Raw genomic sequence first — 22,314 nt, forward strand, 5'->3', positions numbered from 1 at the left:
CCATCTGTACTCCCAAGATGGCGACACGCGTCTGTTGCTACGGTACAGTCTTTCCATCCTCTGAAGACAGGACGTCTCCACCCCTTCTGCAGTGTACAGAATATCAACCCTCTTTTACAACGCACGGACGCGTTGCTGCTCTCTCACATTAGCACTACGTAAATTCGGCAATCTAGGCTTTGCTTACTTTTTCTGTACTTCCCATTCCTCTTCGTTATAACTCCTAGCCTATGCCCTTCATCACAGATTATCCCAACCCTCGGACCAATTTGCCGAGACACGTTTCACTCCCCGTTGAAGTCTGTTTCCTTCTGTCTGCAAACACAGACTCGCGAATCACGCTCCCAAGTTGACTTTCCTTTTCAAAGTCAGATAACGAATCTGGTGGTTAGAAGAGCGTTTAAAATCGCAACTTCCAGTCCCATTTCTTTGTTGTACCACTCTTCTGACATCTTGATTCTGATTCACAGTCTGATAGTGATACTGCTTACGTGCGAATGCAGGGTTCATCTAATAACTTAATCTTCAAACAGAGAAATCCGTATCGTCCACCTACCAAGGTACTTACCAGTGGCTTTCATTTCCTTTTCTAAATTCTGCTTCCTGTACTTACTATCCTTATTTCTTTATTTAGCGCTGTTACTCGAGACATCATCTTCCCGAGGAGAGACACTGCTTCTAAACTCAATTCCTCTCGAATGGTATAAATACTTGAATCTTCCTATTCCACTAAACTCTCCTTTCTTCCTTTGGTTAACTCTTGTTTCCTTCTTTTCTTTTTACTTTGCTAGAAGATATTCCTGATAACTTCCGAAGGAATTCCCATTACTGACTGCCACTCCTGAAGTAGACGTCCTTCCGGATCCAAGAGGGTTTCATTCCCCAGAGGGTTTCCCTGAGTCTACTCTCCCCTTTTTGACTATTTAGTCGTTGAGGGGGAAGAGGGGATTCAGGGGTGTTCTGATAGCCATCCTCACACTTCTTACCTGTTCATAGACCCAGATCCGCACAGACAAGCCCAGCTATTGGTGAGTACTCTGTAAATGGTATGCTCGTGATTAAATCTAGGATTTAATAATTGTTATAGAGATGTTAGAGTTGCTGCTGTACTGAATAGTAAGGCTGCTCTGTCACGCTCACCTGATTCCCACGGAGGCGCAAGTCTGGCTTCGAGTGCTGATGCTTCTTCAATGGTGAAGAGCAGGACTCTGAGGATGGACAGGTAGGGCCCCCCTACTCTGGCTTCTCTGGCTCGCAGGAATATTCCCCTGTGCGTGAAAAGGGAGTATTACCTACTGCCGGAATAATGCTCAAGCCTCCCACTCCCTTCCAACCCTCCACGATACCCTTCCACGATTCCCCGTGAAGTCTCACCTTAGGGTCTGGAAGGATGAGTTCTCCATCCTGCTTCTGATGCAGGGGCGTGTTGAAACCCAGTTACTTCACTGGATTGAGGTTTGATGGGAGTTCAAATAAGCTTGACTATTCAGGTAAGGCGCTGTAAGAGTTCTCTAGCAAGTTCAAAAGTTCAAGCTTAATAATAATTTTCATTGTCTTATTGCAGCAAGCGCTAACGCTTATGTCTTTTTCCCCTTAGGGGCCGGGGTTCGGAATGCCGGAGATATGGCGCCGACCCGAAGTGACACGTGCAGTTCCAGTAAATGACAGGTAAGTTCTGGATGAGCGTTCGGGTAATGTCTTTGCATTCGCTCATTCAATGTCTTTGTCTTTTTTCCCCATAGGGCCCGGGGTCCGGAATGCCAGGAAGCGGCAGGACCCGAAATGAAATGGGAATGACCCAACAGGTAAGTCTTAGAAGGAAACTGAGCTTTTCCTATTCCCTTCCTTCTCTCGCCTTGTGTTCTTGTCTTTTTCTCTCTAGGCTCTGGGAAGTGGCTGCGGATCCGGATGATCGCTGCTGAAGATGGAGGTGCCCAGGAAAGGTGAGTGAAATGCAGCGCTGCAGCGATCGAAGCGAAATGCTTTTAAAAATTATGTCTTCCCTTTCAGGATCGTCGGTGTGATGTCTCCGTGATGCAGCTTTAGCAGGTAAGGTCTTCTTTCTCTCCAATTCTCTCTTATCTCCCTTTGCAGGTGACCCAGGATGCTGACAGGCGTGGCTGAAGTCCAGATGCAGGAGCTGACACGGTGAGCGTCCAGCTGCGAGGAGCAGAACAACGCGAAGCGTGAGTTGCTGATCGGGCGTGGTTTAAATAGCTTTGGAAGAAGTTCCAGGTATGTATCCTTCCACCGATCAGGTATGTATCCTTCCCCGAGCACACCCAGGTGGAAAGTAGTCCCACAGGTAAAGTAGTTCCATTCAGGCCTCAAGAGGGCCTGGATGTAGCAGCATGGTCTGCATCAGGTAAGTGCACATTAAAACACTTGAACACATGTCTAGCTTTATGAGCCTGGCGCCTAAAGCGCCAGGACAGGGGTCCAACATGAGCCTGGCGCCTAAGGCGCCAGGACTGTGTCCAAAGGGCCCCAGCTTGGGCCCGCTGGCACTTCCCTGGGGGGAATGATGCCTGCCTCTGGGGTTGCTGGGTCGGACCTGGCTCCTTGGAGGTAGGCATCATGACATGCTCACTGTGGAAGAAGCTAGAGTTGCTGCTGGACTGAATTGCAATGTTGCTTCCTGTGGGAGAAGGCTAGATCTTCTGCGTGGTATAATAGCAAGGTGGCTACCTCTGGGAGAAGCTAGAGTTGCTGCTGAGCTGAACAGGAAGCTGGCATACTGTCAGAGAAGCTAGAGTTGCTTCTGGCCTGAATAGCAAGGTGGCTCCCTGAGGCAGAAGCTAGAGTTGCTGCTGGACTGTATAGCAAGGCAGCTCTACATGGAAGAAGCTAAAGTTGCCATTGGGCAGAATAGCAAGGTTGCTCCCTGTGGGAGAAGCTTGACTTGCTGTTGGGCTCAATTGGCTCTGATAAACAGAGGTTTCGGTTTTGTACCAACGGTTCAGTATGACAAATTTAGAACTCATGTCGAAATTGAACGATTACTATGGAAAACTCATTTACAACAATATTTTTTTTAGAACACTTATGACGACCAGAGTAAGGAGAGTGGTTTTAGGAATAAGTCCACCTTCAATCCTCCGGTTGGAAGCTACACCCCAGAAGCGGTGGTGTTTACTAAAAGAATCTGGCATGATTTACAACAGCTAGAAACGCAACATCGGAAACGCCCGTTCCAAAATCTGAGTAATTCTGAGAAAGTAGCTGTGAAAAGCTTGGCTACTAACCCCAATATCATTTTGGAAAAGCTGATAAAGGGGGAGCCATATTAATGTTGAACTGACAGGATTACATAACCGAATGCCTACGTCAATTGGAAGATAGAGATTTTTATCAACCAATTGAGGAAGATCCGATGAAACGTTTGTTGTGATTAATTGCCACTAAAGTAGAGAAAGCGGTGTCAAGGGGTTGGATATGTGAACAAGAGAGCGAGTACTTAATGCTTAAAAATCCCACAATACCAAAGTTTTATATTCTTCAAGAAATACATAAGGCTTTGGTAAATCCCCAAGGTCGTCCAATTGTTTCAGGGACAGGGGCACTTTTGGAACCATTATCAAGGTTTGCGGATAGATACCTGAAGCCTTTTGTATCAACGATGTACTCTTTTGTGCAAGATACCGCAGAGATCATCAATATGGTAGAAGATATGCAGTTCCATTCGAAGAAACAACTTTTAGTAAGTTTGGACATCGTGTCTCTCTACACCTGTATACCCCAACAGGAGACTACAGGTGTTAGAGGAGATCTTACTTTCAAAGAGAACAGAAGGCAAAACACCAAATAGTTTCATCTTATGGTGTGCCGAAATGGCATTGACTGAAAATTATTTCTGTTTTAATGGCCAATTATATCATCAATCACAAGGGACAGCAATGGGTTCATCAGTAGCTCCGCCAGCAGCGAATCTGTTTGTAGAAAGTTTCGAATGACTAGTAATCTATAGCTCCACAAACCCTTATTTCGCTAATTTGGGTTTGTGGCGCCGCTACATTGATGATATTTTGATTGCGTGGAATGGTTTTGCCTCTCTTTTTAATGAATTTTTGGAATGGACCAATTGCCAAAATCGTTATCTTAAGTTTACTTCCACAGAGAGTGATACAGAAATTAATTTTCTAGATATCACTATTTGGGTTGACGCTGGTCTCAGTATTCTGAAAGTTAAACCATTCCACAAACCTACTGATCCCTCCTTTTCTTCGATAGTTGCTACCCTCGTCACACCAGGGAGAATCTTCCATTTGGACAGTTTTTGCGCCTAAAACGGAATAGCTCCACACAAGAGATTTTTTCAAGCAGAAGCAATAAGTTCTAAACTCAGAACTAGGCAGTAGAGTACCCGAAGAAAATAATAGAACGGGCACTGAAAAGGTCCACAAATAACAACCGTGAGGCACTCTTAGAATATCGAGATAGAACTACAGAAAAGAACAATTTGGTTTTCGTGAGTACCTTTACCCCGATGGCCAACTAAGTGGTTAAGATCATTAAAAAGAACTGGCACATTTTGATGGGTGGAGAATGTCCTCTGGCATGCCCATTATGTGCGTTCAAAAGAGGACCCAATTTAAAAGATCTTTTAACAAGAAAGGATATTTCAAGAGGTGTTCCTCTACAGAAGAGTGTTACTGAAATGTGGGGCTTACCGAAAAATGTTGGGTCATGCACCTTGCGGGCAGTGTGTGAATTGCCATCTTACAAGAAGAACTACACAAGTAGACATAGGTTTGAATAAACCATGTTCACAGATGACATTCACCAATTGTAATACTAGTAATGTTATATACGCAATATGATGTCCTTGCAGAAAATTGTATATAGGAATGACCAAACGGAAGATCAAGATACGAATTTCAGAGCATACAAGTTGCATAAAAAAACAAGGTGTCCACAGCTCCAATGGTGAATCATTTTTTAATGATGGACCATGGAATGAATGACTTTAGGTGGACCCTTCTGTTACATGTGTCACCAACCCATGACGGAGAGTCTGTGATCAGAAGATTGCAGAGAAAAGAATCATGGCTGATCTTTTTATGCAATTTGACAGTGACAAGACTTAATGAGGCTATTGACTGGAACAATGCTGCTTAAAGTATATGGAACATCAGCACTCCACAATGGTTTCAGATGAAGATAGCGCTAGATACGTACATGCTTTAGAAAAAAAGTCACACAGGGTGTTCACTTTGAGAATGCGTGTCAACAAGTTTTACCGTATTTTATAGCAGTGATCACACTGGAGATATGTTTGAACAAAACTCGGAGACAAGAGCCGAGCGGTACGGAATTTTTTCACTGGTGATGGTCTATTAATAATATAGAGGCGGGGCTCGTGCAAGTTTTACTAATGAGCAAGTTCAGATCCTTGATACTTGTCTATTTTAGTATTGTGACCGTACCTTGAGACAAACAGGTTGTTTTTGCAGCAAAGTAACGTACTGTTAAGCTGCCATGGGATAATACTTTTATGCTCTGAGAAGGTTAGAAAATAATTGCTAACATCGTACCACATACAGTCTACACCGGCAATTGGTAACACCCGCGTAGAAGCAGCCACGATTATAAATATAGTCGCCTAGTTACGACGCACGATCAGGTGACCATCAGTGTGTTTCGCGAGGGCGAAAGCGACACAAGTCTTGAGATTCTGGTTGGGTAAATATGCAGGATGTACTCGGCTCGGACTGTGTGGGGTTATCCCCTTAATTGTAGGTCTCCCCTAATGTTCGCTGTAGTTATGCGGTTCTCGTTTCGTTTCTGTGACTCTATATAAATCTGCATGTAGGCGAGCACTTTAAAGGGGTAGTAAGACCGCTGGTGTTTGTTTCCCTGTGTTTTTAGGGTTAAGACCGTGTGTACATAGCTACAGACTTTGCAGTAATCAACAAATACCACCAGGGCAGTTTTAGCTCACGATCACGCCGGCACACCAGAAGAAAGTTGGGCATCAAGACCGAGCGCAGGTTAATGCGCATAATAAAACTATGGGTAAGCGGCTGGTTACAACCTGTATGAGCGAGAGTGGAGATTATAAGGTATAATCTTGTTGTGAAAACGTTAGTGTTACAACTGAGGCTTTAGAGGCACAAGACGATAGTATGTACCTTCATAAACTGGTTTTTTGGGTAACATGTAAGTGTTATTGCACTAATTAGAGAGAAACCTCCAGCATAGAAGGAGTCTTTAAAAACCCTTGTGCAGGGTGGTTTCAGGAAAAAGGTTCTAGTAACCACATGTACCAAGTGGAGTTAGTGAGACTCACATAAGTAATGGAGGTAATTCCCTTTTACATTAAGGTATATTAGGGGACCAGTCTTGTGTGATAACAGCAGATTTGGAACGATATATAGAGGTTCTATTACTTGCAGAAGTTAACACGTTTTAGAGTCATTTGAGTGCTACAAGTGGCTATCAAGCAACCGGGAGAAATCCCAAATGGTAGAGAGATGGGGAAATCGTTTTTATTGATTCTCCTATTTCTGGAGCGAAACTGGAACAGCACTGTTGACATCAGTCGGTGAGTTTTTATATTTACAGATCATACGTCTACATTGAAGACGAGTCTACTTATCCGTCAAAGGCGCTAATTGTAAATGCCATTACGGTGAGCCACAAGTAGAAGACTAATTGCTTCCGCTAGTTTTTGGCTTTTTTTTTTAATTGAGAACAGCGTTACTAATGGCCGTTATTCTATGTCGTTTTTTTCCCCCCTAGGGTTAAGAAGAACGCCACAAGAAAAGAGTGTTTATTTGTTGTTTAAAGAGTGTGAAAACCTGTTTTTTGATAAATTGCTTTCTATTCCCCTGATGAAGTTCTTTTATATTGCCAACTGTTTACAAAGAATGAAACATGTCGGGTGTTTTAGGGTGTTGTACATCTGTCACCATATATCCATGAAATATTGAGTTGATGAAAACCACATGTTTGTACACATGAGGATTCACCTACCAAAGATATTGAATGGTAAAAGATTGTATCCTATAAAATAGGGGCTGTCTTATGTACTTATTAGAAGTGTTTATCACTATACGGGGTGAGTTGTAGTTTTTAGATAGTTAGTAAGATAGTGTATCAGTAAGTGTTATAGTTCTTTGAACTGTTTTGTTCTGCGGTAGAGTCTTAGTTTACAGACTCCATTGTACTGTCTTTTTTAAGAAAATGAATGTGTTTTAAAAATTTGATTTTTAGCAGAAGAGTGTGTAGCACTTAGTTTTTTAACTATATGAAATTTGTGCATAAAAACCTTTTTTGATATAATAAAATATTACAATTGATTGTTACATCTATATGTGGAGTTATTGTTTTCTAAGTGGAGTTTTTCATCCTTACGGGGGTGACAACATAGAGACCACAAGATTCTCTAGTTTAGAAGCTGCCGCAAGCCTTCATGAGGGGATGAACCTTGGGGTCATTTAAAATTTTCCCTGTGTCTTTTGTTAATTGGGGGCTCAATAGCAAGACATCTCACTCTGAGAGAAGCTAGAGTTGCTGCTGGGCCGAATAGCAGGCAGCTCACTGTGGGAGAAGTTAGTGTTTCTGAATGGCTAAATAGCATGGCAGCTCACTGTGGGAAAGAAGAAGATGCTGTTGGGCTGAATAGCAAAGGCAACTCTGCATGGGGGAAGATAGAGTTGCTGCTGGACGGAATAGCACGACAGATCACCATAAAAGAAGCTAGAGTTTCTGCTGAGCTGATAAGCAAGGATGCTTCCTGTGGGAGAAGCTAGAATTGCTACTGGGCTGAATAGCAATGTTTCTCCATGAATAGCTGAAAGCAAAATTGTCTCTGCGTGGGGGAAGCTAGAGCTGCTTCTGGACTGAGAGCAAGGCAGCTCACTGTGGAAGAAGTTAGAGTTGCTGTTGGGCTCAATAGCAAGGCGGCTTACTGTGTGAGAAGCTAGAGTTGCTGATGGGCTGAATTGCAAGGCAGTTCACTTTGGGAGAGGTTGGAGTTGCTGCTGGGCTCAATAGCAAGGTTGCTCACTGAGGGAGAAGCTAGAATTGGTGCTGGGCTGAATAGCAAGGTGTTTCACTGTGGTAGAAGCTAAAGTTGCTGCTGGGCTGAATAGTAAGGTGGCTCTTTGTGGTTGAAGCACGAGTTGCTGCTGGGTCTTACAGCAAGACGGCTCACTGTGGTAGATGCATGAGTTGCTGCTGGGTCCAATAGCAAGACGGTTCACTGTCGGAGTAGTTAGAGTTGCTGATGGGCTGAATAGCAAGGCTGCTCGCTTAGGGAGAACCTAGAGTTGCTGCTTGGCTCTTTGTTGGAGAAGCTGTAGTTGCTTCTGGAGTAAATAGTAAGGCAGCTCCTTGTGGGGTATGCTAGAATTGTTGCTGGGCTGAATAGCAAGGTGGTTCAAGGTGGGAGAAGCTAGAGTTGCTGCTGGGCTGAATAGCAATGAAGCTCCCCGTGGGAGAATCTAGAATTGCTGCTGGGCTGAATAGCAAGGCGACTCAATGTGGGAAAAACTGAGTTGCCGCTGGGCTGAATAGCAGGGTGGCTCAGTGTGGGAGAAGCTGGAGCTGCTGCTGAGCTGAAGAGCAAGGCAGCTCAGTGTGGGAGAAGCTAGTGTTGCTGCTGGGCTTATTAGCAAGCTAGCTCAGTGTGGGAGAAGCTAGAGTTACAGGTGGGCTAAATAGCAAAGCGGCTCACTGTGGGAGAAGTAGAAGTTGCTTCTTGGCTGAATAGTAAGGAGGCACAGTATGGGAAAAGCTAGAGCTGCTGCTGGACTGAATTCCAATCTAATCGCTGTGGGGGAAGCTAGAGTTGCTACTTGACTGAATAGTAAGGAGGCTCAGTATGGGAGAAGCTAGAGCTGATGCTGGACTGATTAGCAAGTGACTCGCTGCGGTAGAAACTAGAGCTGCGCCTGGGCTAAAAAGCAAAGCAGCTCCCAGTGGGAGAAGCTAGATTTGCTGCTGGACTGAATAGCAAGGATGCTCACTGTGGGAGAAGATAGAGTTGCTGTTGGACTGAATAGCAAGGCAGCTCACTGTGGGAGAAGCTAGTGTTTATGAATGGCTAAATAACATGGCAGCTCACTGTGGGAAAGCAGAAGATGCTGTTGGGCTGAATAGCAAAGGCAGCTCTGCGTGGGGGAAGATAGAGTTGCTGCTGGACGGGATAGCAAGGCAGATCACCATAAAAGAAGCTAGAGTTTCTGCTGGGCTGATAAGCAAGGATGCTTCCTGTGGATGAAGCTAGAATTGCTACTGGGCTGAATAGCAATGTTTCTCCATGTGTGAGAAGCTTGATTTGCTTATGGGCTAAATCAGAAGGCGGCTCACTGTGGGAGAAGCTGGATCTGCTGATTGGATGTAGTAGCTAGAATTGTTGCTGGGCTCAGAACCAAGGTGGCGCCCTGTGGTAGAAGCCAGAATTGATGTTGTGCTGAATAGCAAGGATACTTCCTGTGGGAGTAGCTAGAGCTGCTACTGGGCTGAATAGCAAGATAGCTCCCTGTGGCAGAAACTTGATTTGCGTCTGAACCAAATAGCAAACCGGTTAACTGTGGGCAAAGCTGGATCTGCTTATTGGATGAATAGCAAAGTGGCTCACTGTAGGAGACGCTAGAGATGCTGTTGTGATCAATAGCAAGGCAGCTCACTTTGGGAGAAGCTAGAGTTGCAGCTAGACTAAAAAGCAAGGTGGCTCTCTGTGGGACAAATTTGAGTTGCTGCTTAGCTCAATAGCATAGCGACTCACTGAGGAGAAGTTAGAGTTACTGATGTGTTGAATAACAAGGCAGCTCACTATCGGGCAAGCCGGAGTTGCTTCTGACCTGAATAGCAAGGCGGCTCACTGTGGGAGAAACTAGAGGTGAGGCTGGGCTAAATAGCAATGCGGCTCACTGTGGGAGAAGCAGAAGTTGCTGCTTGGCTGAATAGTAAGGAGGCACAGTATGGGAGAAGCTAGAGCTGTTGCTGGACTGAATAGCAAGCGACTGTGTGGGGGAAGCTAGAGTTTCTGCTTGGCTGAATAGTAAGGAGGCACAGTATGGGAGAAGCTAGAGCTGCTGCTGGCCTGATTAGTAAGCGATTCGCTGTGGGGGAAGCTAGAGTTGCGCCTGGGCTAAATTACAAGGCAGCTCCCCGTGGGAGAAGATCAAGTTGCTACTGGGCTGAATACCAGGTGTCTCCCTGTGGGAGAAGCTGGCGTTGCTGCTGGGCTCAATAGCACAGCGGCTCACTGTGGGAAAAGCAGGAGTTGCTGCTGGGCTGAATAGGAAAATTGGCTCTGCGTGGGGGAAGCTGGAGCTGCTGAACTGATAGCAAGGCAGCTCACTGTGGGATAAGTTAGAGTTGCTTCTGGGCTCAATAGCAAGGCGGTTCACTGTGTGAGAAGCTAGAGTTGCTGATGGGCTGAATTGCAAGGCAGTTCACTGTGGGAGAAGTTGAAGTTGTTGCTGGGCTCAATAGAAAAGTTTATTCCTGCGTGAGAACCTAAAGTTGCTGCTGGGCTCAATAGCAAGGTTGCTCACTGAGGGAGGATATAGAATTGCTGCTGGACTGAATAGCGAGGTGCCTCACTGTGGTAGAAGCTAAATTTGCTGCTGGGCTGAATAGCAAGGTGGCTCTTAGTGGGTGAAGCATGAGTTGCTGCTGGGTCTTACAGCAAGACGGCTCACTGTGGTAGATGCATGAGTTGCTGCTGGGTCCAATAGCAAGACGGTCCACTGTCGAAGGAGCTAGAGTTGCTGATGGGCTGAATAGTAAGGCTGCTTGCTTAGGGAGAACCTAGAGTTGCTGCCTGGCTAAACAGCAAAATGGCTCTTTGTTGGAGAAGTTGTAGTTGCTTCTGGGCTAAATAGTAAGGCAGCTCCTTGTGGGGTAAGCTAGAATTGTTGCTGGGCTGAATAGCAATGAAGCTCCCTGTGGGAGAATCTAGAGTTGCTGCTGGGCTGAATAGCAAGGCGACTCACTGTGGGAGAAGTAGAAGTTGCTTCTTGGCTGAATAGTAAGGAGGCACAGTATGGGAAAAGCTAGAGCTGCTGCTGGACTGAATTCCAATCTAATCGCTGTGGGGGAAGCTAGAGTTGCTACTTGACTGAATAGTAAGGAGGCTCAGTATGGGAGAAGCTAGAGCTGATGCTGGACTGATTAGCAAGTGACTCGCTGCGGTAGAAACTAGAGCTGCGCCTGGGCTAAAAAGCAAAGCAGCTCCCAGTGGGAGAAGCTAGATTTGCTGCTGGACTGAATAGCAAGGATGCTCACTGTGGGAGAAGATAGAGTTGCTGTTGGACTGAATAGCAAGGCAGCTCACTGTGGGAGAAGCTAGTGTTTATGAATGGCTAAATAACATGGCAGCTCACTGTGGGAAAGCAGAAGATGCTGTTGGGCTGAATAGCAAAGGCAGCTCTGCGTGGGGGAAGATAGAGTTGCTGCTGGACGGGATAGCAAGGCAGATCACCATAAAAGAAGCTAGAGTTTCTGCTGGGCTGATAAGCAAGGATGCTTCCTGTGGATGAAGCTAGAATTGCTACTGGGCTGAATAGCAATGTTTCTCCATGTGTGAGAAGCTTGATTTGCTTATGGGCTAAATCAGAAGGCGGCTCACTGTGGGAGAAGCTGGATCTGCTGATTGGATGTAGTAGCTAGAATTGTTGCTGGGCTCAGAACCAAGGTGGCGCCCTGTGGTAGAAGCCAGAATTGATGTTGTGCTGAATAGCAAGGATACTTCCTGTGGGAGTAGCTAGAGCTGCTACTGGGCTGAATAGCAAGATAGCTCCCTGTGGCAGAAACTTGATTTGCGTCTGAACCAAATAGCAAACCGGTTAACTGTGGGCAAAGCTGGATCTGCTTATTGGATGAATAGCAAAGTGGCTCACTGTAGGAGACGCTAGAGATGCTGTTGTGATCAATAGCAAGGCAGCTCACTTTGGGAGAAGCTAGAGTTGCAGCTAGACTAAAAAGCAAGGTGGCTCTCTGTGGGACAAATTTGAGTTGCTGCTTAGCTCAATAGCATAGCGACTCACTGAGGAGAAGTTAGAGTTACTGATGTGTTGAATAACAAGGCAGCTCACTATCGGGCAAGCCGGAGTTGCTTCTGACCTGAATAGCAAGGCGGCTCACTGTGGGAGAAACTAGAGGTGAGGCTGGGCTAAATAGCAATGCGGCTCACTGTGGGAGAAGCAGAAGTTGCTGCTTGGCTGAATAGTAAGGAGGCACAGTATGGGAGAAGCTAGAGCTGTTGCTGGACTGAATAGCAAGCGACTGTGTGGGGGAAGCTAGAGTTTCTGCTTGGCTGAATAGTAAGGAGGCACAGTATGGGAGAAGCTAGAGCTGCTGCTGGCCTGATTAGTAAGCGATTCGCTGTGGGGGAAGCTAGAGTTGCGCCTGGGCTAAATTACAAGGCAGCTCCCCGTGGGAGAAGATCAAGTTGCTACTGGGCTGAATACCAGGTGTCTCCCTGTGGGAGAAGCTGGCGTTGCTGCTGGGCTCAATAGCACAGCGGCTCACTGTGGGAAAAGCAGGAGTTGCTGCTGGGCTGAATAGGAAAATTGGCTCTGCGTGGGGGAAGCTGGAGCTGCTGAACTGATAGCAAGGCAGCTCACTGTGGGATAAGTTAGAGTTGCTTCTGGGCTCAATAGCAAGGCGGTTCACTGTGTGAGAAGCTAGAGTTGCTGATGGGCTGAATTGCAAGGCAGTTCACTGTGGGAGAAGTTGAAGTTGTTGCTGGGCTCAATAGAAAAGTTTATTCCTGCGTGAGAACCTAAAGTTGCTGCTGGGCTCAATAGCAAGGTTGCTCACTGAGGGAGGATATAGAATTGCTGCTGGACTGAATAGCGAGGTGCCTCACTGTGGTAGAAGCTAAATTTGCTGCTGGGCTGAATAGCAAGGTGGCTCTTAGTGGGTGAAGCATGAGTTGCTGCTGGGTCTTACAGCAAGACGGCTCACTGTGGTAGATGCATGAGTTGCTGCTGGGTCCAATAGCAAGACGGTCCACTGTCGAAGGAGCTAGAGTTGCTGATGGGCTGAATAGTAAGGCTGCTTGCTTAGGGAGAACCTAGAGTTGCTGCCTGGCTAAACAGCAAAATGGCTCTTTGTTGGAGAAGTTGTAGTTGCTTCTGGGCTAAATAGTAAGGCAGCTCCTTGTGGGGTAAGCTAGAATTGTTGCTGGGCTGAATAGCAATGAAGCTCCCTGTGGGAGAATCTAGAGTTGCTGCTGGGCTGAATAGCAAGGCGACTCACTGTGGGAGAAACTGAGTTGCTGCTGGGCTGAATAGTAAGGTGGCTCAGTGTTGGAGAAGCTGGAGCTGCTGCTGAGCTGAAGAGCAAGGCTGCTCGTGTGGGAGAAGCTAATGCTGTTGCTGGGCTGATTAGCAAGATAGCTTGGTGTGGGAGAAGCTAGAGTTACAGGTGGGCTAAATAGCAAGGAGGCTCACTCTGGGAGAAGTAGAAGTTGCTACTTGGCTGAATAGTAAGGAGGCACAGTATGGGAGAAGCTAGAGCTGGTGCTGGACTGAATACCAATCTAATCGCTGTGGGGGAAGCTAGAGTTGCTGCTTCACTGAATAGTAAGGAGGCACAGTATGGGAGAAGCTAGAGCTGGTCCTGGACTGAATACCAATCTAAATGCTGCGGGAGAAGCTAGAGTTGCGCCTGGGCTAAAAGGCAAGGCAGCTCCTAGTGGGAGAAGCTAGATTTGCTACTGGACTGAATAACAAGGATGCTCACTGTGGGAGAAGCTAGCGTTTCTGAATGGCTAAATTACATGGCAGCTCACTGTGGGAAAGCAGAAGATGCTATTGGGCTGAATAGCAAAGGCAGCTCTGCGTGGGGGAAGATAGAGTTGCTGCTGGACAGAATAGCAAGGCAGATCACCATAAAAGAATCCAAAGTTTCTGCTGGGCTGATAAGCAAGGATGCTTCCTGTGGGAGAAGCTAGAATTGCAACTGGGCTGAAAAGCAATGTTTCTCCATGTGGGAGAAGCTTGATTTGCTTCTGGGCTAAATCACAAGGCGGTTCACTGTGGGAGAAGCTGGATCTGCTGATTGGATGTATAGCAAAGTGGCTCACTGTGGTAGTAGCTAGAATTGATGTTGTGCTGAATAGCAAGAATACTTCCTGTGGGAGAAGATAGAGTTGCTACTGGGCTGAATAACAAAGAGGTTCCCCATGAGAGAAGCTAGAGTTGATGCTGTGCTCAATAGCAAGGCGGCTCACTGTGGGAGAAGCTGGAGCTGCTGATGGGCTGAATACAAGGTGTCTCCCTGTGGGAGAAGCTGGAGTTGCTGCTGGGCTCAATAGCACAGCGACTCACTGTGGGAAAAGCAGGAGTTGCTGCTGGGCTGAATAGTAAAATTGGCTCCACGTGGGGAAATCTAGAGCTGCTTCTGAACTGATTACAAGGCAGCTCACTGTGGGATAGGTTAGAGTTGCTACTGGGCTCAATAGCAACCCGGCTCACTGTGTGAGAAGCTAGAGTTGCTGATGGGCTGAATTGCAAGGCAATTATACCAAGACCTTGGCAGTGAAGCCACCGGTGTGGGCTGCACTCCCGTGACCACTGAGGCGTGGTGTCTCTTCACTTATGTTCATTGAGTATTTATATTCAGTAAGTAGTTCAAACCATGAAGTTGCAAATTTGTTCGAGATTTTAATTCTTTAAGTTTTTAGATTATTGAATCACTGCTTGTGCAGGTGCCATTAAATGGGCCAATGCATTTCGGAATTATCCTTCATCAGGGCCTTTTATATCTGGTTATCACAATCACAACATGGATTTTTATGTCACCAAATCAAATATTGCAAGCCATATTAACAAAAACTTCAATCGTATCCCATATATAATTATCAGTAATATATAATCATCACATTGTCCAAGTTCGTTCAGCATTATTTAAACATCACGTGTCATATTATGTAGACAAATCGCCTGCATCACATTAAATAGGTTGTTAATGTATAGATATTAAATACGCGTTGGTGTTGTTAATAGTGTTGACAGTGTCGTGGGAAAAAGGATGCATTTCCGTTAGCGCTTATATCATGTACAGAATTCCGAGTGACGAATAATATAGATAAGGACCAAACTAACCTCTAGTCTTTCACATCGGTTATGCGTTCGTGCATTAAAACATGAGTTGTAGATGCTGATTACAGTGTCTGTGGACATGTATAGGGTATTTCTTTGCCGCTCTGTGAAAATATCGAGTAGGACTGTAAATGATAGTAAGCTTTATGTGACAAAGTGTAATATTCTACTGATTACGCTGTATGCATCTTACCTCGTTTCTCTAATGAAGAGCAGTGAAGCAGCGTGAGCGCGCGCCTTGCTCGAAGTGATTATGTTGTGGTGGTCGTTACTATGGTGACCGTTTGTCACAGGTTCATGTAGCGGCCATCTTAGAATGGTGTGATCCTTGGTTTGGAGATACCATACTGATGTGTTCTGTGTGTAAAGCTGATCTAGTAAAGCAATGTTACGTTGCAGATTAGTGTGTTTTGGCCAATATAGAATAGTGAGATATATAGAATTGTGGTCAAGCACATTTAGGAAAATGTGGGTAACCCCTCTCAATCGGTCTTCAAGTTGTTGTAATTGTATCTCGCAGTCCTCAGGGTTGCTAACGATCTGTTTAATCCTGAACATTTGTCCAAATGGAAGACTACGCAAGATGTTGGGTGGGTGAAAGCACATTGGATGGAGAAGGTTATTCCGAACTGTTTTTTTGTATAGAGTGTAGTGTTTATTCTGTTTCTACTGATTACTGTCTGTACATCAAGATAATGTATATTAGGATATCCAATTTCTAGAGTGAATTGTAACTGTGCATCTATACCATTCAAGTAAATCAGAAAAGCTTCCAAATCTGTCTTGCTTCCTGACCATATTCCAAAGATGTCGTCAATATAGCGGACCCAGATCTTCAAATACTGTTTCCAACTTGAAATTTCCAGAATATGTTTGACTTCAAATTGATACATGAAGCAGTTGGCATAGGCCGGCACCATTGTTGCCCCCATGGCTGTCCCGGATATCTGTGAGTAGTATTTTTTTATCATATTTGAAGCATGAGTGCGTGGAGATGAATCTAAGCAGAATCATCAAAAATTCTTTGTTTGCTCCAATTTGTCCTGTTTGTAACAGTAGAGTTTGAACTGCCTCTTGACCTTGATCATGAGGAATGCTTGTGTATAAGCTCACAACGTCAATGGTAAATAATATGTCTTGTTCTTTCAATTCAATCTGATCAAGTATCTGTAGAAAATGTGTCATATCCTTAATATATGTAGGAGTTGCTTGTAGGATCAGTTGTAAAAAGTGGTTGCAGGTTACTTTCAGTAGCGGCCTCTATCAGTCTTCCTGGGGGATTATACAATCTTTTGTGTATTTTCGGTAAGATGTACAGATGTGGCATTTTGGGATAAAATGTGAATAGATATGATCTAGTTTTTTCAGTGATCCACTCATTTTCCAATGCGTTATCCAGTATGGATTCCAATTCTTTCTTGATTTCCATGGTTGGGTCTTGCGCGAGTGGTGCATATGTCTGTGTGTCAGATAGTTGTCGTAAGCATTATTTGTGATATTTTTCGGTATCTTGTGTCACTATTGCCCCACCTTTATCCGCCGGTCGATTCGTGACAAAGTTGTCTGTGAACAAATTCTTGATCTGGGATAGTTCTCCTCGGTTTAGGTTCTACCTCCTCGGAGCTTTGAACTGTAATGTATAGCAAGGCTGCTCGCTTAGGGAGAACCTAGAGTTGCTGCTTGGCTAAACAGCAAGATGGCTCTTTGTTGGAGAAACTGTAGTTGCTTCTGGGCTAAATAGTAAGGAAGCTCCTTGTGGGATAAGCTAGAATTGTTCCTGGGCTGAATAGCAAGGTGGTTCAAGGTGGGAGAAGCTAGAGTTGCTGCTGGGATGAATAGCAATGAAGCTCCCTCTGGGAGAATCTAGAGTTGCTGCTGGGCTGAATAGCAAGGCGATTCACTATGGGAGAAACTGAGTTGCTCCTGGGCTGAATAGCAAGATGGCTCAGTGTGGGAGAATCTGGAGCTGCTGCTGAGCTGAAGAGCAAGGCAGCTCATGTGGGAGAAGCTAGTGTTGCTGCTGGGCTGATTAGTAAGGTAACTCAGTGTGGGAGAAGCTAGAGTTACTGGTGGGCTAAATAGCAAGGATGCTCACTGCGGGAGAAGATAGAGTTGCTGCTGGGCTGAATAACAAAGGGGTTCCCTGTGGGAGAAGCTAGAGTTGATGCTGGGCTCAATAGCAAGGCAGCTCACTGTGGGAGAAGCTGGAGCTGCCGATTGAGCTGAATACAAGGTGTCTCAGTGTGGGAGAAGCTGGAGTTGCTGCTGGGCTCATTAGCACAGCGGGTCAATTTGGGAAAAGTCAGAGTTGCTGCTTGTCATGGCTCGCTCCCTTCGCTCACGTTCCCATCACTTGGGGGCATGTTTTGGGGTTTATTCCCTACTGGACATTCCCTCCAAAGCTTATACTACAGTGCTGCGATGAATTGGGAGCGCTAAAACCTTATTTTCCAAGTTACTTCCCTTCCCGATCCATTCCAGGTTTTTGGCAGCCAGCATGCTACTTTAATCTAATTACTATGCTTCCCAGAATGCCTGGCTCACTGCTTCACCTCCTCCCTTGCAGGGCAAGATTGGGTGGAGGATAGGCAACACCTGTGGCTGCAGGTGCAGCAGGCGGCACACCTGAGGGGTGTGCTCGTTAAGCAGCTTTAAAAGCCTCAGTTTGCGTCAGTCCAGCGCTGGTCATTGTTGCAGTGTTCCTGTTGTGACTGGTCCCTTGTCCCTTGTTCCTAGCTTTGTGCCTAGTTCCTATTTCTTGTTCCTCTGCCCTGGATTTTGGATTTATGTGCTTAATTGATTTCTGCTTTCTGGATTTCCCTTTCTGTCTTCCTCTGTCTGCAGGCAGCCTTTCTCTGTGCTTTACCCTTGGATGCTGCCCAATTTGCCTGTGTTCTCTGTTTCTTTGTTGCTGTCCTTTGCTACTGAAAAACTTGCTGCATTAGTCTTTCCCTTTATAGATTTAGCTTCAGGCCTTTTCTCCTTGGATGGGTGGGAAAGGTTTACTTTTGTGATATCATTTTCCCTGCTCCTGATCCTTACTTTCTATTGGGATCCATTCCTTGTTTTCCATTGCACTTCTGCATTTATTTCCCATTGATTATTAGGTGTGGGGTGCTGTTGTAATTAGTCCCTGTGTGAATGCCTTTTGTTTTCCTCACTATTCTATAATCACAATTCCTACTTGCTCCTTGACTTGGGTCTTATGTATTTAGTTATCCTCCACCCATTGCTGTTATAGCCTTCTGGATCCCTGTTTGATCTACTGGGTTCATGGGTTTACTGACATTCAAGTGATCTTTCCGGTCCTTGTGAGTACTGTTTCTAAGTTCCTCATTCAGTATCATCCAGAGTGTCAGCTCACAGATCCTGTCCTTGCTTGCCCTCTACGTGGGCTTAGCGCTGTCAGTATCTGTAATAGCATAGTGGGTAAGGAGTTTGCCGACTTTCCTTTCAGTCATAAGGAGGTTCTAAGTGCTTACCCCACATCCCTTTTCATATATTGGTATTATTGTTTCACTCTATTTGCACTCCTGGGTTTTAGTATACACGAGTCTTGGGTATTGTATGCACGTTGTTAGATTCAAAGTTGTTCACTGTGCGATTCCGTCACATTTCCCTTGCCATATTCATTGCCTTCTTCCTTTCTTAACAGAATGACCAGCCTTTTACACAAGTTGATTCTCCCAACTGCTTGACTGTAGCATCAACGCCTCCCGAATATGCAACATCTGAGTCTGAGAGTTATGCCAGCTCTCTCTTCAGAAACATCAAGCTGGATCACGACTCGGGAGGGCCTTACATGCGAGGCCGTTGGACTTGCCTGGAGTGTTACGAGAGGGAGACGGATACCATCCGCCATGGCCCAGTCACCGAACAAGTAGCCGACCAGGATAGGGGGCTGGACGGTTCGCATTTGGGGGACGGTTTGGATCAACTGCTTGACAGCTTTCTTGTTGCCGGATCCCACATGAGCCTGAGGGAGGGGACGGGCACGGCCCCCCAGCTGCAGCACCAGTCGGGTGCTAGTAGCCAAAGGAAGGGTATGACTGCTGCAGTTCAAGATGTGCCTGTTATTGCTCCTGCTGCGAGTGTGCCTGGTGTACCAAGTACTGCGTTTATCACACCTATCGGTATGCCAAACGTCCCTGCGGTTGTATCCCACGTGCAACAAGGTGGCTACATGACTGACACCAGGAGTGCCAGCCTCGTACAACCCAATGGACTTCCAGGCCCCCAAGGCGTGGAACAGATGCAGTCGAACCTTGGTCACCCTCAACCACAGGCCTTTATCCAGATGGATGACGGGAGAAGATCCGAACCTCTACCTCGGCCGCCACCTTCTTTTTCTGAACATGAACATTTCCTGAAACCTGCTATTTCCTCACCTCCTGTGTGTCCGCTCTCGGCAGGGAGGCTACCAGAGCATCTACCATTGTCTAAAGCATGTTGCACCAGCCTGCCTCCCTCCTCAAGGATGTATTAGTGTTCGCTCCCAGTGTCTGAGCTTCCTGGACCTTCCAACTCTGCTTCGGGTCCTGCAAGTCCTTCATGCCTTTCTTCGACCCAAGAGTCTCTTCCTCACCGAAAACCTGTCTATGGCTCTTCTAGACTGCGGCCTGATTCTATTCATTCCAGTCCCTCTGCTTTTGCCTACGGGTCATCGTTTCCGTCAGTGCCACCTCCGAAGACAAAGCGCTCCTGTCATGGAAGGAAGATGTTTTGTGCGGGTGACGGTCGCCTGGAGTCGGCCGTGGGAGGGGGTATACTGTCACGGCTCGCTCCCTTCGCTCCTGTTCCCGTCACTTGGGGACATGTTTTGGGGTTTATTCCCTACTGGACATTTCCTCCAAACCTCATACTACAGTGCTGTGATGAATTGGGAGTGCTAAAACCTTATTTTCCAAGTTACTTCCCTTCCGGATCCATTCCAGGTTTTTGGCAGCCAGCATGCTAATTTAATCTAATGACTATGCTTCCCAGAATGCCTGGCTCACTGCTTCACCTCCTCCCTTGCAGGACAAGGTTGGGTGGAGGATAGGCAATGCCTGTGGCTGCAGGTGCAGCAGGCGGCACACCTGAGGGGTGTGCTCGTTAAGCAGCTTTAAAAGCCTCAGTTTGCGTCAGTCCAGCGCTGGTCATTGTTGCAGTGTTCCTGTTGTGACTGGTCCCTTGTCCCTTGTTCCTTGTTCCTAACTTTGTGCCTAGTTCCTGTTTCTTGTTCCTCTGCCCTGAATTTCGGATTTATGTGCTTAATTGATTTCTGCTTTCTGGATTTCCCTTTCTGTCTTCCTCTGTCTGCAGGCAGCCTTTCTCTGTGCTTTACCCTTGGATGCTGCCCAATTTGCCTGTGTTCTCTGTTTCTTTGATGTTGTCCTTTGCTACTGAAAAACTTGATGCATTAGTCTTTCCCTTTATAGATTTAGCTTCCTGCCTTTTCTCCTTGGATGGGTGGGAAAGGTTTCCTTTTGTGATATCATTTTCCCTGCTCCTGATCCTTACTTTCTATTGGGATCCATTCCATGTTTTCCATTGCACTTCTGCATGTATTTCCCATTACTTATTAGGTGTGGGGTGCTGTTGTAATTAGTCCCTGTGTGAATGCCTTTTGTTTTCCTCACTATTCTATAATCACAATTCCTACTTGCCCCTTGACTTGGGTCTTATGTATTTAGTTATCCTCCACCCATTGCTGTTATAGCCTTCTGGGTCCCTGTTTGATCTACTGGGTTTGTTGGTTTACTGACATTCAAGTGGTCTTTCCGGTCCTCTTGAGTACTGTTTCTAAGTTCCTTATTCAGTATCATCCAGAGTGTCAGCTCACATATCCTGTCCTTGCTTGCCCTCTACGTGGGCTTAGCGCTGTCAGTATCTGTAATAGCATAGTGGGTAAGGAGTTTGCCGACTTTCCTTTCAGTCATAAGGAGGTTCTAAGTGCTTACCCCACATCCCTTTTCATATATTGGTATTATTGTTTCACTCTATTTGCACTCCTGGGTTTTAGTATACATGAGTCTTGGGTATTGTATGCACGTTGTTAGATTCAAAGTTGTTCACTGTGCGATTCCGTGCACATTTCCCTTGCCATATTCATTGCCTTCTTCCTTTCTTAACACTGCTGGGCTGAATAGCAAAAGCGGCTCTGCCTGGGGGAAGCTGGAGCTGATTCTCGACTGAATAGCAAGGCAGCTCACTGTGGGAGAAGTTGAAGTTGCTGCTGGGCTCAATAGCAAAGTTTCTCCCTGCTTGGGAACCTTAAGTTGCTGCTGGGCTCAATAGCAAGGCAGCTCACTGAGGGAGAAGCTATAATTGCTGCTGGGCTCAGTAGCACGGCGGCTCACTGAGTGAGAAGCTAGAGTTGCTGAAGGGCTGAATTGCAAGGCAATTATACCAAGACCTTGGCTGTGAAGCCAGCGGTGTGGGCTGCACTCCCGTGACCACTGAGGCGTGGTGTCTCTTCACTTATGTTCAGTGTGTATTTAGATTCAGTAAGTAGTTCAAACCATGAAGTTGCAAATTTGTTCGAGATTTTAATTCTTTAAGTTTTTAGATTATTGAATCACTGCTTGCGCAGGTGCCATTAAATGGGCCAATGCATTTCGGAATTATCCTTCATCAGGGCCTTTTATATCTGGTTATCACAATCACAACATGGATTTTTTTGTCACCAAATCAAATATTGCAAGTCATATTAACAAACATTTCAATCGTATCCCATATATAATTATCAGTAATATATAATCGTCACATTATCCAAGTTCGTTCAGCATTAAACATCACGTGTCATATTATATACACAAATCGCGTGCATCACATTAAATAGGTAGTTAATGTATAGATAATAAATATGCATTGGTGTTGTTAATAGTGTTGACAGTGTTGTGTAAAAAAGGAAAAAGGATGCATTTCCATTAGCGCTTATATGATGTACAGAATTCCGAGTGACGAATAATATAGATAAGGACCAAACTAACCTCTAGTCTTTCACATCGGTTATGCGTTCGTGCATTAAAACATGAGTTGTAGATGCTGATTACAGTGTCTGTGGACATGTAAAGGTTATGTCTTTGCCGCTCTGTGAAAATATCGAGTGGGACTGTGAATTATAGTAAGCTTTATGTGACAAAGTGTAATATTGTACTGATTACGCTGTATGCATCTTACCTCGTTTCTCTAATGAAAAGCAGTGAAGCAGCGTGAGCGCGCGCCTTGCTCGAAGTGATTATGTTGTGGTGGTCTTTACTATGGT

The sequence above is a fragment of the Ambystoma mexicanum genome, chromosome 3q (assembly GCF_040938575.1).
Source record: "Ambystoma mexicanum isolate Mex_15411 chromosome 3q, UKY_AmexF1_1, whole genome shotgun sequence".
In the NCBI taxonomy this organism is placed as follows: domain Eukaryota; kingdom Metazoa; phylum Chordata; class Amphibia; order Caudata; family Ambystomatidae; genus Ambystoma; species Ambystoma mexicanum.